The sequence below is a fragment of the Lampetra planeri genome, chromosome 6, assembly GCF_965212315.1.
Source record: "Lampetra planeri chromosome 6, kcLamPlan1.2.h2, whole genome shotgun sequence".
NCBI lineage: Eukaryota > Metazoa > Chordata > Hyperoartia > Petromyzontiformes > Petromyzontidae > Lampetra > Lampetra planeri.
Genome location: NC_136112.1, coordinates 17311527 through 17324070, shown reverse-complemented (window position 1 = coordinate 17324070; position 12544 = coordinate 17311527). Strand labels below are relative to the sequence as shown.

General features: G+C 50.3%; 1 pseudogene; it reads left to right on the top strand.

Moving 5' to 3' along the window:
* The first annotated feature begins 1242 nt into the window (after nucleotides 1-1242).
* Nucleotides 1243-12195, top strand: LOC144719668 (beta-1,4-galactosyltransferase 2-like; annotated as a pseudogene).
* The last annotated feature ends 349 nt before the right edge of the window (nucleotides 12196-12544 follow it).

The following is a 12544-nucleotide window of genomic DNA, read 5'->3' as shown; positions in this document are numbered from 1 at the left end:
GTATTTAACGTGTGATGAGGACCACTTGAAGAGCATCAAGTCTTCCTGGGTTTTAGGAGTAACTAAAGAAAAGGGCCATTACCTCGGATTTTTCAGAGTTTAATGTATATCCTGATGCCTTCCTGTTGTCCGCCACGATGCATAAGATGGCGGGGATTGATGTTTCCGGTTTCCTAAACATAATTAAAACATCGTCCACATAGAGGTTTATTTTATTCTCAACCGTACCATATGACACACCCGTAATTGAGTGGTTCGTCCTAGTGCTCTCAGCCAAAGTTTCCATTGCGAGGCTAAGGAACAGCAGATGGAGGGGGGACCCCTGCCTCGTTCCTCTCTCCAGCGCAACGTTATGAAACATTCCATTTGTTACAACCGAGGTCATCGGGTCTGTGTAAAATAAGCCCACACACATCTGTGAATTGGGAGGGGAACCCGAATTTGTCCATTTCCCGTAAAAACAATGCCCTTTCCACTCTGTCGAACGCCTTTTACATGTCTACCATGCAGGGAAGTTATTTCTTGTGGCTAGCTCTACAGCATTGACTAAGACCCTGATATGTTCAGCTGAATCCCTGTTCTAAAAAAACCTGTCTGGGCCTTATCTATAATGGATTGGAGAATCTTCTCTAGTCTTTCCACCAGACAAGAATAGGTTTCCCCCTGTTGTATGGCAACAAAACAGGTGTTAAGATGTTAAAACACCAAACTGAAACGTTTTACCAGGAATCACGTCTGCATTAACCACAATACTTGTGGTCAGAATGCAAAAAATATATACTCTGATAATATATGCATTGTATTTGAAACTGATTGGTCCACACCAGAGACAGCTTTTTTTCGAGCCGAGTGTCAAACGATGTTAAACCAGAGTACGCCACCAGAGTTTTGGGCAAATTGGCCAATAGCTGCCCAGCGTGTATTCTGGGGAACCCGGTTTATGGAAGACCGTTAACCTAGGTTCGTTCATGGAATGGGGAAGGCTTCCTAACAAAAGAGCTGTGTCTAGGGCTGTCTTCAGCTGCCTCTGTGCAACGTTAAGCGTATCTAGGGTGGCTACTTTTCTATAGGTGGAGGCGAGTGTTTTTTGGTGTTTAGTTTGTTGTGCTTCCCCCGCACCTCCTATTAGCATGGTTGTCGATGTACGGTGCGAAAGAGGTTCAATATACATACACAACTTCCCACACTGACTCACACCCACCCGCTAATTTCCCCCTCCCCCTGTCTCCCGCACTCAGGACCATGCCCGTTGTCCCTTCCTCGCCGCTCAGATTCATCATGAAACTCTTCACCGTGTTCTGCGCGCTGCAGCTTGGATAACTCATGGTTCGGAGAAGTCGCCTCTATGTCTTCCTCTGCCTCCTCTTCCTCGCTGTTTAGCTCCAAGTGAGTGGACAAGGTGGGGGGGGGCAGGAGATGCCTGGAGTAGGAGGGAAGGACGAGGTTCGGATGATGATGCTGATGACGAATTGGCTTGGGACCTCGGCTGAACCAGTTCGCGCCCTGGCACAGAGGAGCAGTGATTGTGGCAGTGCAGAAATGCGCAATGGGAAGAGCGCAATGAGCGGAATGTACCCGAACCTTCCACCCACCTCGTGTATTCAGCATCATCAGCAGCAGCATCATTATTAGTCGCAACATCAGCATTATTATCAGCAGCACCATCACCAACATCATCAGCGGTATCAACATCACACACCTACACACATGTAAAAAAAACAACAGCCTCTGTTTACCATTAAGTGGCAATGATGTCACCACGAAGCTTGTGTTAGGTTAGGTGCACCTTAAGGCCACGTGACGTGTTGAAGGCTCGCTACTGGCAGGAGATTACGGGACAGACCCATGGGTAGATTGAGATGACTGGCAGCTGCACCAACTTGCTGTCCTCCCCACTGTGCCACCTACACACACACTTACAAAAATAAAGATCCCTTCGATAATCTTAAAGAAAGCTGCGGCAAGTGCTATTAATTAGCACCTATAAAGGACAGCATGGCACATGAGGGGCCGGGCATGGCCAGCACCACGCCCAGCGCCTTTATCTCCATAGTCGCGATCTTTACACACCTCACTAGGAACTTATTTGAGACCGAGTCGGACTAAGGGAGGCCCAGGACCAGTTCAGATAAACGTCATTGGAGTTAGCCGTGAGTGGGAATCGAACCCGGGTTGCCAGGTACGTAGCGGAGCACGTAAATCCGCTTACACTACCGCTCCCCAAGCACATCAACTCACCTCCCCATCAACAACAACAACCGCCATTCGACAATACGTTGCAGTGACGTCACTACGGCACTTTTGCCAGGCTACGTGCATGTTAAGGCCGTGTAAAGTGTCGAACGCCTGCTGGAAGGAAGTCACGGGGCAGACCCAGGTGCCATGGGCTGACTGACTGAAATGACTGGCCGATGGACCACCTGTGCCTCCTACTGTGCCAATTTGCTGTGGGTTGTGAACGTCGCTCCTCTGCCCTCCGTTGTTGTTGGAGGTCGACTGCCTCCAACTGCCCAGTAGCATCCTTCACGAACCTCCTCCACAGAGGCCTATCTTGACACCGCTGGTACCAGTCATCGGCAAGTCCGCTCAGCTCCACATCCTCCTGTACCATTTCACTCCATCTCTTCTCGAGCCCAAGTCGCACTCATTTAGCCCCCTCTATCTAGCCGAACAAAAGCTGTATAAGCATTCAGTGACTGGGCATGCGGACCTACATGACCAAGCCAACGCATCCTTGCCTGCTGGAGGAGCTTACCAATGTGACTTGTTCCAGATATTTCAAGTATTTTGAGTTCCTCACACAATCCAGCTTGGTTAATTCCAGGATGGATCGTAGGCAGGTGAGCCGAATGTTTCTAACCGGCAAAGATGTTCCATTAGTGGGGTCGACGTTTCATAACCGTACAGACGGGAGGGCATGACCATGGCCGAGAAAACCCGAAGCTTCGTGTGGAGTGACAGACCAGCTAGCTTTCACAGTGTTGCGCAGCCTCTCAACTTATTTGGAGTGAGACCTCCACTGTCAAACTGGAGCCGGTCATGATCACGCTGCCCAGGTATGGAAAACTCTCCACTCTCTCCTTAACTACCCCATCACCAATTGGGAGTTGTCGGGGTGGAGTATCTGATGGCACCAAATACCCAGGCAGGTGCTTAGTTTTGGTGGGGCTGATGGTAAGGCCCCACCTCTTAGTGGTACACTCCAGGTTCAGCAGCAGCACCTCCAACGCTTCCTCTGAGTGAGCAGCAATCACCAGATCATCACATACACAACATCGTTGACCAATAGGGAGCCATCCCTTGATCACACCTGGACATCGATCAGCCTCCCATTGTATCTGTACCAGATGTAGATTTCTCTGTTACAACCATCAAAGGCTTCACGAACTACGTGGACGAAATATATGTTAAATAATGTAGGAGCCAGAGGATATCCCTCTTGCACCCCAAGGTGAACAGGGAATGGCTCGGACTCCCGGCCACGTAGTTTTACCCGGGCCTGCTCACCATCATGAAGGTCCTTAACGATTGTGAGCAGAGTCAGAGACTCTGAAATCACGAAGAACAACCCAGAGCCCAGGCCTACTGATGGTACCAAGAGCCTTGACCAGGTCAATGAAGCAGAGATGTAGGGATATTTTTTTTTTAAATATCCACACCAACACACACCCCGATACACACCTACTCACACCCACACAATGGGTCCCATGAATGCCCAGGTCTCCTCGACTCCCAGCCTGGAGACGGTGTCCCATGCCAACCCCCTGGTGAGACCTGAGGGCAGCTACCACCCTGAGGGCTGAGTGGTCCCAGCAGCACGTTGCCGTGGTGATTCCATTCCGAACGCCACCTGGCACTGCTACTCAAGCAGCTGCCCCCATGCTCAAGAGACAGGAGGTGCACCACTCGGTCTACCTGGTCAGCCAGGTGAGCGATGGGGGACGGTGGAAATGGAGGGTGGTGGTGGAGGTATTGGTGTTTGTGATGATGTCAGCGGTGGAGGTGATGGTTTCTGATGGTGATGATGGGGGTAGTGGAGGTGATGGTGGTGGTGATGATGCTGGTTGCGCTGCTGGTAGTGGTGGTAATGGTGGTAGTGGTGATAGTGGTGGTTGAGCGTGGCGCTGGCCACCCAACCCCTCGCTAAAAGGACTTGGTCCAACAGTCCATTAAGGCTATACGGGGGATCTTTGTCTTTGTAGTAGTCAGATTTGTGTTTTTGGTGTGAAAATGTGTGTGTGAATGTAGGTGCTCGTAGTCTGGTGTGGGCTATACGCGAATCTTAATCCGTGGGTATATATATGTCTAGGTGTTTTTTTTAGTGTGCGTTAATATAGCATTCATTATTGTTGAACGTTTTCCTTGGCGATTTCTCGGGCCTTTTTTTGTTCCGCGTGCATGTGAGCCAACATGTGAGTCTGCGTACAGTATCTGTGTAAGGATAGTATCCTAGGACAGGAGTACATCTCGGGAACAGGGAGAGAGGGAGGAGTCTTTCAACATCAGAGGGCGGGCCCAACCCGGGGAGGTGCCAGAGGAAATACTGAACTAGGATTGGTCAGCTTGGTTCAAACTCAAAAGAGCGGGAAAGTGGAAAAGGGGGAAGAGACAGTGGGGAGTCGGTCGGGGGGGGGGCAAAGAGATGGGGTTGATAGAGGAAGAGGAGGGGGGGACAAGGATGAAAGGAGAGGGTCGAGAAGGGGGAGACGGAAGGGGGGGAATGGTGGCAGGAGGCTTGTGAGTCGGAGTGCAAAAATAAAGGTCCTCGTATCCGACGTCGGTGTCCTGAGTCCTTCTACATCTGTCTTATTTGTATCTGTGCATTTTTGTGTCATCGTGCCTGTGTGTGTGTATCGGTCTGCGTGTGTTCGTGTCTATATGTGTTTACGTGTGCATTGTTCGATTTTAATGTAATGGACTATGCACAATAGTGTGCAGTACAGCATAGAGTGTCTTACTGTATCGTATTTAGTCGCGTGTGGTGTATTGTGTGTGGTGTAATGTAGCTTGTGCACTGTGGATTGTATGGCGTAGTGTGTGGTGTATAGTGCGGTGCGGGCGGTGTACGTGTGGTGCAGGCTGTGTGCGATGCAGGCTCTGCGTATGTATGGTATAGGGCAGGGGTCGGCAACCAAAATAACAAGAAGAGCCATTTCTTTCCAATTCGGTACAAAATTCAGTATTTCAAGAGCCGCAATGCATCTGAGTACATACTGTACATACGTACATATCGTCAAGAAGCAGCCTGTAAAGAGCCGCATGCGGCTCCGGAGCCGTAGGTTGCCGACCCCTGCCCTATACCATACATACACACACCCTATACCAGGGGTCGGCAACCTGCGGCTCCGGAGCCGCATGCGGCTCTTTTGAACCTTGACCGCGGCTCCGGGGCGGATGCTAGCGAGGGGAGGAGGCGCACTGTGACACCTGCTCTGGCGTTGCCGCTGCTGACAGGTCGCCGCTCCGCTCCACACTGCCCGCCCGGTGACAGGCAATAACGTTGCGGTTGCTTTGTCACATGTTTGGAAGAAGTAAAAACCTTCCTGGGCAGCAAAGAGCTCACCTTTGCTGAGCTGGAACAGCCAGAGTGGCTGGAAAAATTACATTTTATGGTAGACATGACAGCACATCTAAACACGCTAAATACAACCCTTCAGGGGAAAGGAGGCACAGCCCTGCACATGCTGGAGGAGGTTTTGGCATTCGAGCGCAAGTTGACAGTGTTTGTCAAAGATTTACAGAGAGGTACACTGTCTCACTTTCCCTCTTTGAGAGAGTTCAAACAAAGTCATGATACGATAAATTTGGAATATTTCAAGTCTGCAATCACCACAATGCAAAGTTCGTTTGGGAAACGATTCTGTGAGTTCAGAGAGGAAAAAACGACATTATCCTTCCCTGTCACTCCCCTGGCGATCGATCCATCCCTATTGAATATGACTGCATTTGCAGGTGTAAGTCAACCTGATCTTGAGATGGAACTGGCCGATATAGCCGACAAAGATATATGGGTGTCCAAGTTCAAATGCTTGACCGCTACTCTTGAGGATGTTGCCCGTCAGAAGGCCATTCTGGCTCAGAATCATAAATGGAGTGATATTGAAAACCTTCCCAAACAGGACAAACTTGTATTCGAAACATGGAATGCCATCCCCAACACTTATATAAACATGAAAAAGTATGCATTTGGAGTCCTGTCGATCTTCAGCTCCACATATGTATGTGAGCAGGTCTTCTCCAACATGAACTATATTAAAAACAAACATCGATCACGCCTCACAGATGACAGCTTGCAAGCCTGTGTGAAAATGAAGGTGACGTCTTACAGCCCTGATGTGCAGACACTGTGCACTGAGGTTCAGGAGCAAAAATCCCATTAACCAGGTAATTTAGCTATTAATTTGCAAAAATATATTTTACATTGTTAAGTGAAAAAGTCCTTTTTTTATTCAGATTGACAGCTGACTGCACGATCCTGTATATAGCAATAAGGTAAGAAACAATATATGCAGTGTTATATTTGTTTTAATAGTTGCAATGGTTTTGCGGCTCCCAGTTTATTTTTTCCTTCGGAAACGGGTCCAAGTGGCTCTTTATGTCTTAAAGGTTGCAGACCCCTGCCCTATACCATACCTACACACACCCTATACCATACATACACACACCCTATACCATACATACACACCCTATACCATACATACACACACCCTATACCATACATACACACACACTATACCAGGGGTCGGCAACCAAAATAACAAGAAGAGCCATTTCTTTCCAATTCGGTACAAAATTCTGTATTTCAAGAGCCGCAATGCATCTATGTACATACTGTACATACGTATATATCGTCAAGAAGCAGCCCGTAAAGAGCCGCATGCGGCTCCGGAGCCGTAGGTTGCCGACCCCTGGTATAGGGTGTGTGTATAGGCCTTGATACTTGGTGGTGCAGGTTGTGTGTGGGGGTGGTGCAAGCTATTTGTGTGTGTGGGACAGTGGTGGTGTGTATGTAGCTAGGTTCGTGTGTGAGGGGCTGGTAACCCCTCCACTTGCCAATTCTACCAAACATCACGGTGGAAACGCTGAAATAAGCTCGTGCTGAAGGCCCCAGGGGACTAGTTTATGATGACTTCTGGCTAAACTCCATCTGGCAGAGCCAGATTGAACCACCCCTCTTGGGGTTCCTCAAGAAACGGTAGAATACTGCAATTGGTCACGTGGAATGTTCGGACACTAGTTGCAGATGAGAGGCTACCACTCCTCTGTTGGGAAATGAACTGGTACTGCCTGGACCTTTGTGGAATACAGTAGGTCAGGTGGACTGGCTCTAGCTCCATTGAGCTTGAGAGGTGTACAGTTCTCCAATCGGGGCAGGAAACTGCCAAACAACAAGGAGTGAAGTTTTTTTTTTTATAAAAGAATGAAAGGGGTGGTGAATTGTAGGAAGCTGTAAGTCCCAGGGTGCTGTGGACCCACCTCCCCATCAACAAGAGGTGAGGAATGGTCACGGTTGCTTACGCCCCCACCAAAGATTCACATCAGTGAAGGGATGCAGACAATGCCGATGAGTCAGACACCTTCTACAACCTGTCCCAGATGCTGTTCTAGCATCGGTGCATCCATATAACATTGAATACATGCTTAGTACAAACAATAACATCTGTACTACATAGTGACAGACAAGTGAATGTGGGCCCATGTACTTGACACCAGGACCTACCATGGAGCTGATCTGCCCACTGACCATCGGTTTGACATCTTAAGATATCTGCCTTTCTTCCACTCCGGTGGTGGGTGTTCATTTAGGACCACATTTAAACTCACAATATCCTGGTCTCAGCTAGTTGAGGATAGTTGCAAGCAGGAATTTCAACATCACTTTCATCTGGGGTTAGTATCGTCACCCCACCTCTTCCTGATGCTGAGGGGAAATGGGTGAGGTTCAGAACTTTGACTCATGCAGCTGCAATTGCTGCATTGAGTACGCAGTCCAGACCTTCACAGAGACTGGCTGAAGAAGTTTTGACTGGTTGAGAGACAACTACAGGCTCACTCTTATCGTCTATAATATCCGCAGCCTTCGCTCGCAGCCTTCACTCAGAGGTTCAGGCAGCCGTGTGGCGCTGCAAGTATGAGTGGTGGGCACGGGATGCTGAGGAGATGGAATCTGCCTCAGTAGCCCGCAATCACAAATCACTCTTTAAATTTATCGAAAAAGTAACATGCAGCCCCTCACCTATCAACATCTTTCGGGGAAAAAACGGTGTTCCGATCTCCGAACCCAGGGAACTGGTCTGCAGGCTTGCAGAGCATTTCCAGGAGGTCTTTTGGGAGGAGAATTCCCTCAGCCCAGACAACGTCATGGGGCAAGATGGGGACAACCCTGCTGCGAAATATTTCATGCCAATGTGGGCTCAGACCAGAGAGGTCCTACACGAATGCCATATTATCTGTCCATTTTCTAGAGCAGAGGTGTAAGGAATATAATAAGACCATATCTGCTTTATTGACCTGGTTAAAGCCTATGATACCATCAACAGGCCAGGACTATGGGCTGTTCTTCCTGCTTTCAGAGTCCCTGACTTTCTGGTCACAATCAGTAAGGGCCATCATGATGGTGAGCAGGCCTGGGTAAAGCTACATGGCTGGGAGTCAGAGCCATTCCTGCTCATCTTGGAGCAAAACATGGATGTCCTCTGACTCCCACATTATTTAACACAATATTTGACCACGTAGTTCGAGAAGCTTTCCATAACTGTACTGGAGGGATTTCCATCTGGTACAGATACAATGGGAGGCTGATAGATGCCCGAGTGCAGTCGAGGGATGCCTCCCTATTGATGATCTCATGATCTGGTGATTGCTGCTCACGCAACCCATGGCACCTGGGTCTGACCCGTTACCGCCTGTCACTTCACATGGCATCAACGTGCACCTGGCCTGGCACAGGCGGTGTGGTGACGTCACCGCCACTTTGTGGCGATTGGCGGGTGCTGTTATTGTTGATGGTCTTGATGGAGATAATTGAAGTGATGGCGGTGGAGATGGCGGTGCTGGTGGAGGCGGTGGTGGTGGTGATAGAGGTAGTGATGATGGTGATGGAGGTGTTGATGCTGGTGATGGCGGTAATGGAGGTGATGATGGTGATTATTGAGGTGATGATGGAGGTGATGTTTGGTGGTGATGGTGTTGATTGTGGAGGTGACAGCGGTGGTCGTGATAGAGGTGGTGATGTTCGTCCGACGTGGTGATTCCGTTCCTAGCTCGACAGCGCCACCTGGCGCTGCTACTTAGGCAGCTGCACCCCAATGCTCCTGAGACAGCAGGCTCAGTCTACCAGGTTTGCCAGGTGAGCGATAAGGGGTGCGCGCTGGGGGGTGTGGACAGGGGGGTGCAGGCGGGGGTGGACCTCGGTGGTATTTGTAATGAATATCTGCATGATGATAATTAAGATGGTGTTGGTGGTGGTGCTGCAAGTGGGGGTGATGATGATCACGGTGGTGGTAGAGGTGGTGATTAATGATTGTGGTGATGAATGATGTTGATTAACGCGGTGCTCGTGGCAATTGTGGTGGTGATTAAGGTGGTCATGGTTGTGGTATCCAATTATGAGAGTAATGATGATCATTTTTAAAGTGCTGTTGATGATGATCAAGCTAGTGATAGTGTTGATGATTACACTGCTGCTACTGCCGATACTCCCACCCCGTGCCCGCCCACCCCACCCCGTTCCCCCCAATCCCACCCGTGCACCCACCGTGCCAGGCGGGGAGCGGGCTGTTCAACCGCGCCAAGTTGAGGTGATAATGGGTCCACTCCACATCCCTATCGTCCTACTGACACTGTTACTGATGATGCTGCCCTTGCTACCCACCCCTTGCAGCCCACTTAACAACCCCACCGTGCACCGTATCGTGCCCCCACCATACCCCCACCGTGCTCAAACCGTGGCCACCTCCCAGGCTGGTAGCGGGACGTTCAATCACCCAAGCTGATAAACGTGGGTTACGTAGAGGCGCTCCGGGAGGCGCCCTTCGACTGCTTCGTCTTCTCCAACGTCGACGTCCTCCACCTGGACAACGGCAACCTCGACCGCTGCGGGCAGAAAAACCCACGCCACCTTTCGGTGGCCGTGGACAAGTTCGACTGCAGGTGCTGGGTGGCTGTGTGGGTGGCTGGGCGGGTAGGGTGGGTGCGTGACCGAATGAAAAAGTGTGGGTGATTGAGTGACCGAGTAGGTGGGGGGAATTTCCATCTGGTACAGATATAATGGGAGGCTGATCGACGCCCGGGTGCGATCAAGGGATGGCTCCCTATTGGTCAACCACGTTAGGTATGACGATGATTTGGTAATAGCTGCTCATTCAGAAGAGGAGTTGGAGACGCTGCTGCTGAGACTGGAGCGTGCCACTAAGAGGTGGGGCCTTACCATCAGTCCCACCAAAAATAAGCACCTGCCTGGGTATTTTGTACCATCGGACACTCCACCCCCACAACTCCCAATCGGCGATGGGGCTGTAGTGGAGAGTGGAGAGTTTCCCATACTTGGGCAAGTGTGCTTATGACCGGCTCCAGTTTAACAGCAGAGATCTCACTCCGAATCAGTCGAGCGGCAATATCTTTTCATCGGTTGTGTAACGCTGTGTGGAAGCTACCTGGTCTGTCGCTCCGCACGAAGCTTCAGGTCTTCTCGGCCACAGTCATTCCCTCCCTTATTTATGCTTGCGAAACGTGGACCCCCCTAATGGAGCATTTTCGCCGGTTGGAAACATTTAGGCTGGCCTGCCTACGATCCATCCTGGGTTTAACCAGGCTGGATTGTGTGAGGAGCTCACAAATCCTTGAAAGATCTGGGCAAAGTCCCATCGGTGAGCTCCTCCGGCAGGCAAGGCTGCGTTGGCTGGGTCATGGAGCCCGCATGCCCAGCCACCGCATGCCTAAACAGCTTTTGTTCGGCCGGATCGAGGGGGCTAAACGGGCGCGGCACGGGCTAGGTGGTGCATCAGCTAGTCATCTCGTTCATCTCGGTCAGTCGACTCGTGGCACCTGGGTCTGCCCCGTGACCTCCTGCCAGCGGGCGTTCGATACTTCACGTGGCCTCAAGGTGCACATGGCCTGGCACAAGCGTCGTGGTGACGTCACCGCCACTTAGTGGCGAATGGCGGTTGTTGTTGAGTAGGTTGGTAAGCGCTAGTGTAATGGTTAGGACACTGCGCTATGAACCCGGCGACACGGTTTCGATACCTACTCAATGCCAATACCAATGATGATTATTTGAACCGGTCATAGCCCTCCCCTGGGTCGACTTAGCCTCAAATTAGTACCTGTTGAGGTGTGTAAACATCGTCTCTAGAGAGACAAAGGCGGCCATACATGGTGCCACCCACCCAACCGTGCGCCGCCATGTAGGCCTTCATAGGTTCAATCTTAATTTTAGAACTTTCGTGACTGCAGGAATTATTATTTGGTTATTTCGCCTTCATAGGTGTCCAAACATTGTCAAGGCTATAGGAGGGATCTTTGTCTCTGTTTTTGTTCACTCATGGGAGCCTAGATTAATGCTCTTGTCTCTGAGCTACCCGATTATATCTTGGAATTCAATGCTAATTTATAACTTGAACATTCAATAAGTTATTGCGTAAACCTCTGTGTGTACAATGATAACGTGATGCAAATGTTCATTCACGTCCATCAGGTTTTACAAAACATCTTACACAACGTGCTCCCTTTACCTGCCAACTTCAATAATTGATTCCTCCACCATACTGAGTATCGTCTCATCCACACTGCGGGTCGCAACAAGACACTCGCTCACCCATCCACTCACCCATCCACTCACTCACCCACTCACACACCTGCTCGCCCACCCGCTCGGCCACCCACTCACCCATCCGCTCACTCACCCACCCACTCACCCATCCACTCACTCACCCATTCGCTCACTCACCCATTCGCTCACTCATCCACCCACTCATCCACCCACTCATCCACCAGCTCACTCACCCACTCAATCACTCATGCGCTCACCCACGCACTCACGAAATAATCTAAGTGCGTGTTGATTTTAAACGTGGAGGAGGGGAGCAAAGCCGGAGGAATCTGGAGAACGATCCACATGACCCCCTCGTGGAGTCCCATGATGTCCTCCTGCGTAGCAGGCGAGGGAGATACAACATCTCCCCCGCCACCACTTGAGGGTCGCTAATTGTGTAGCGCAGTGTGTGAACTTTCCTCGGACACACGGACCCGGACATTGAATATGGACAAGCAAATTGAACATGGACACATCTGCACATATGTACAGAAACATAGAGAGATAGACGCCTACAAAGCCTATAATGAAACAACAAATTCGCCCGAAATTGCCTGAAATCGCCAAAATTGCACAATCACCCAAAAACACCAGAAAAGGGCGAAGTCGCCAGAAATCGTCAACATGTGCCTAAAACCTCCAGACATGTGCATAAAATGCGCCCGATCTCCACAGACGGAAGCTAAGCAAGGCAGAGCCCGGATCGTGCTTGGATGGGCGACCACCACGCAC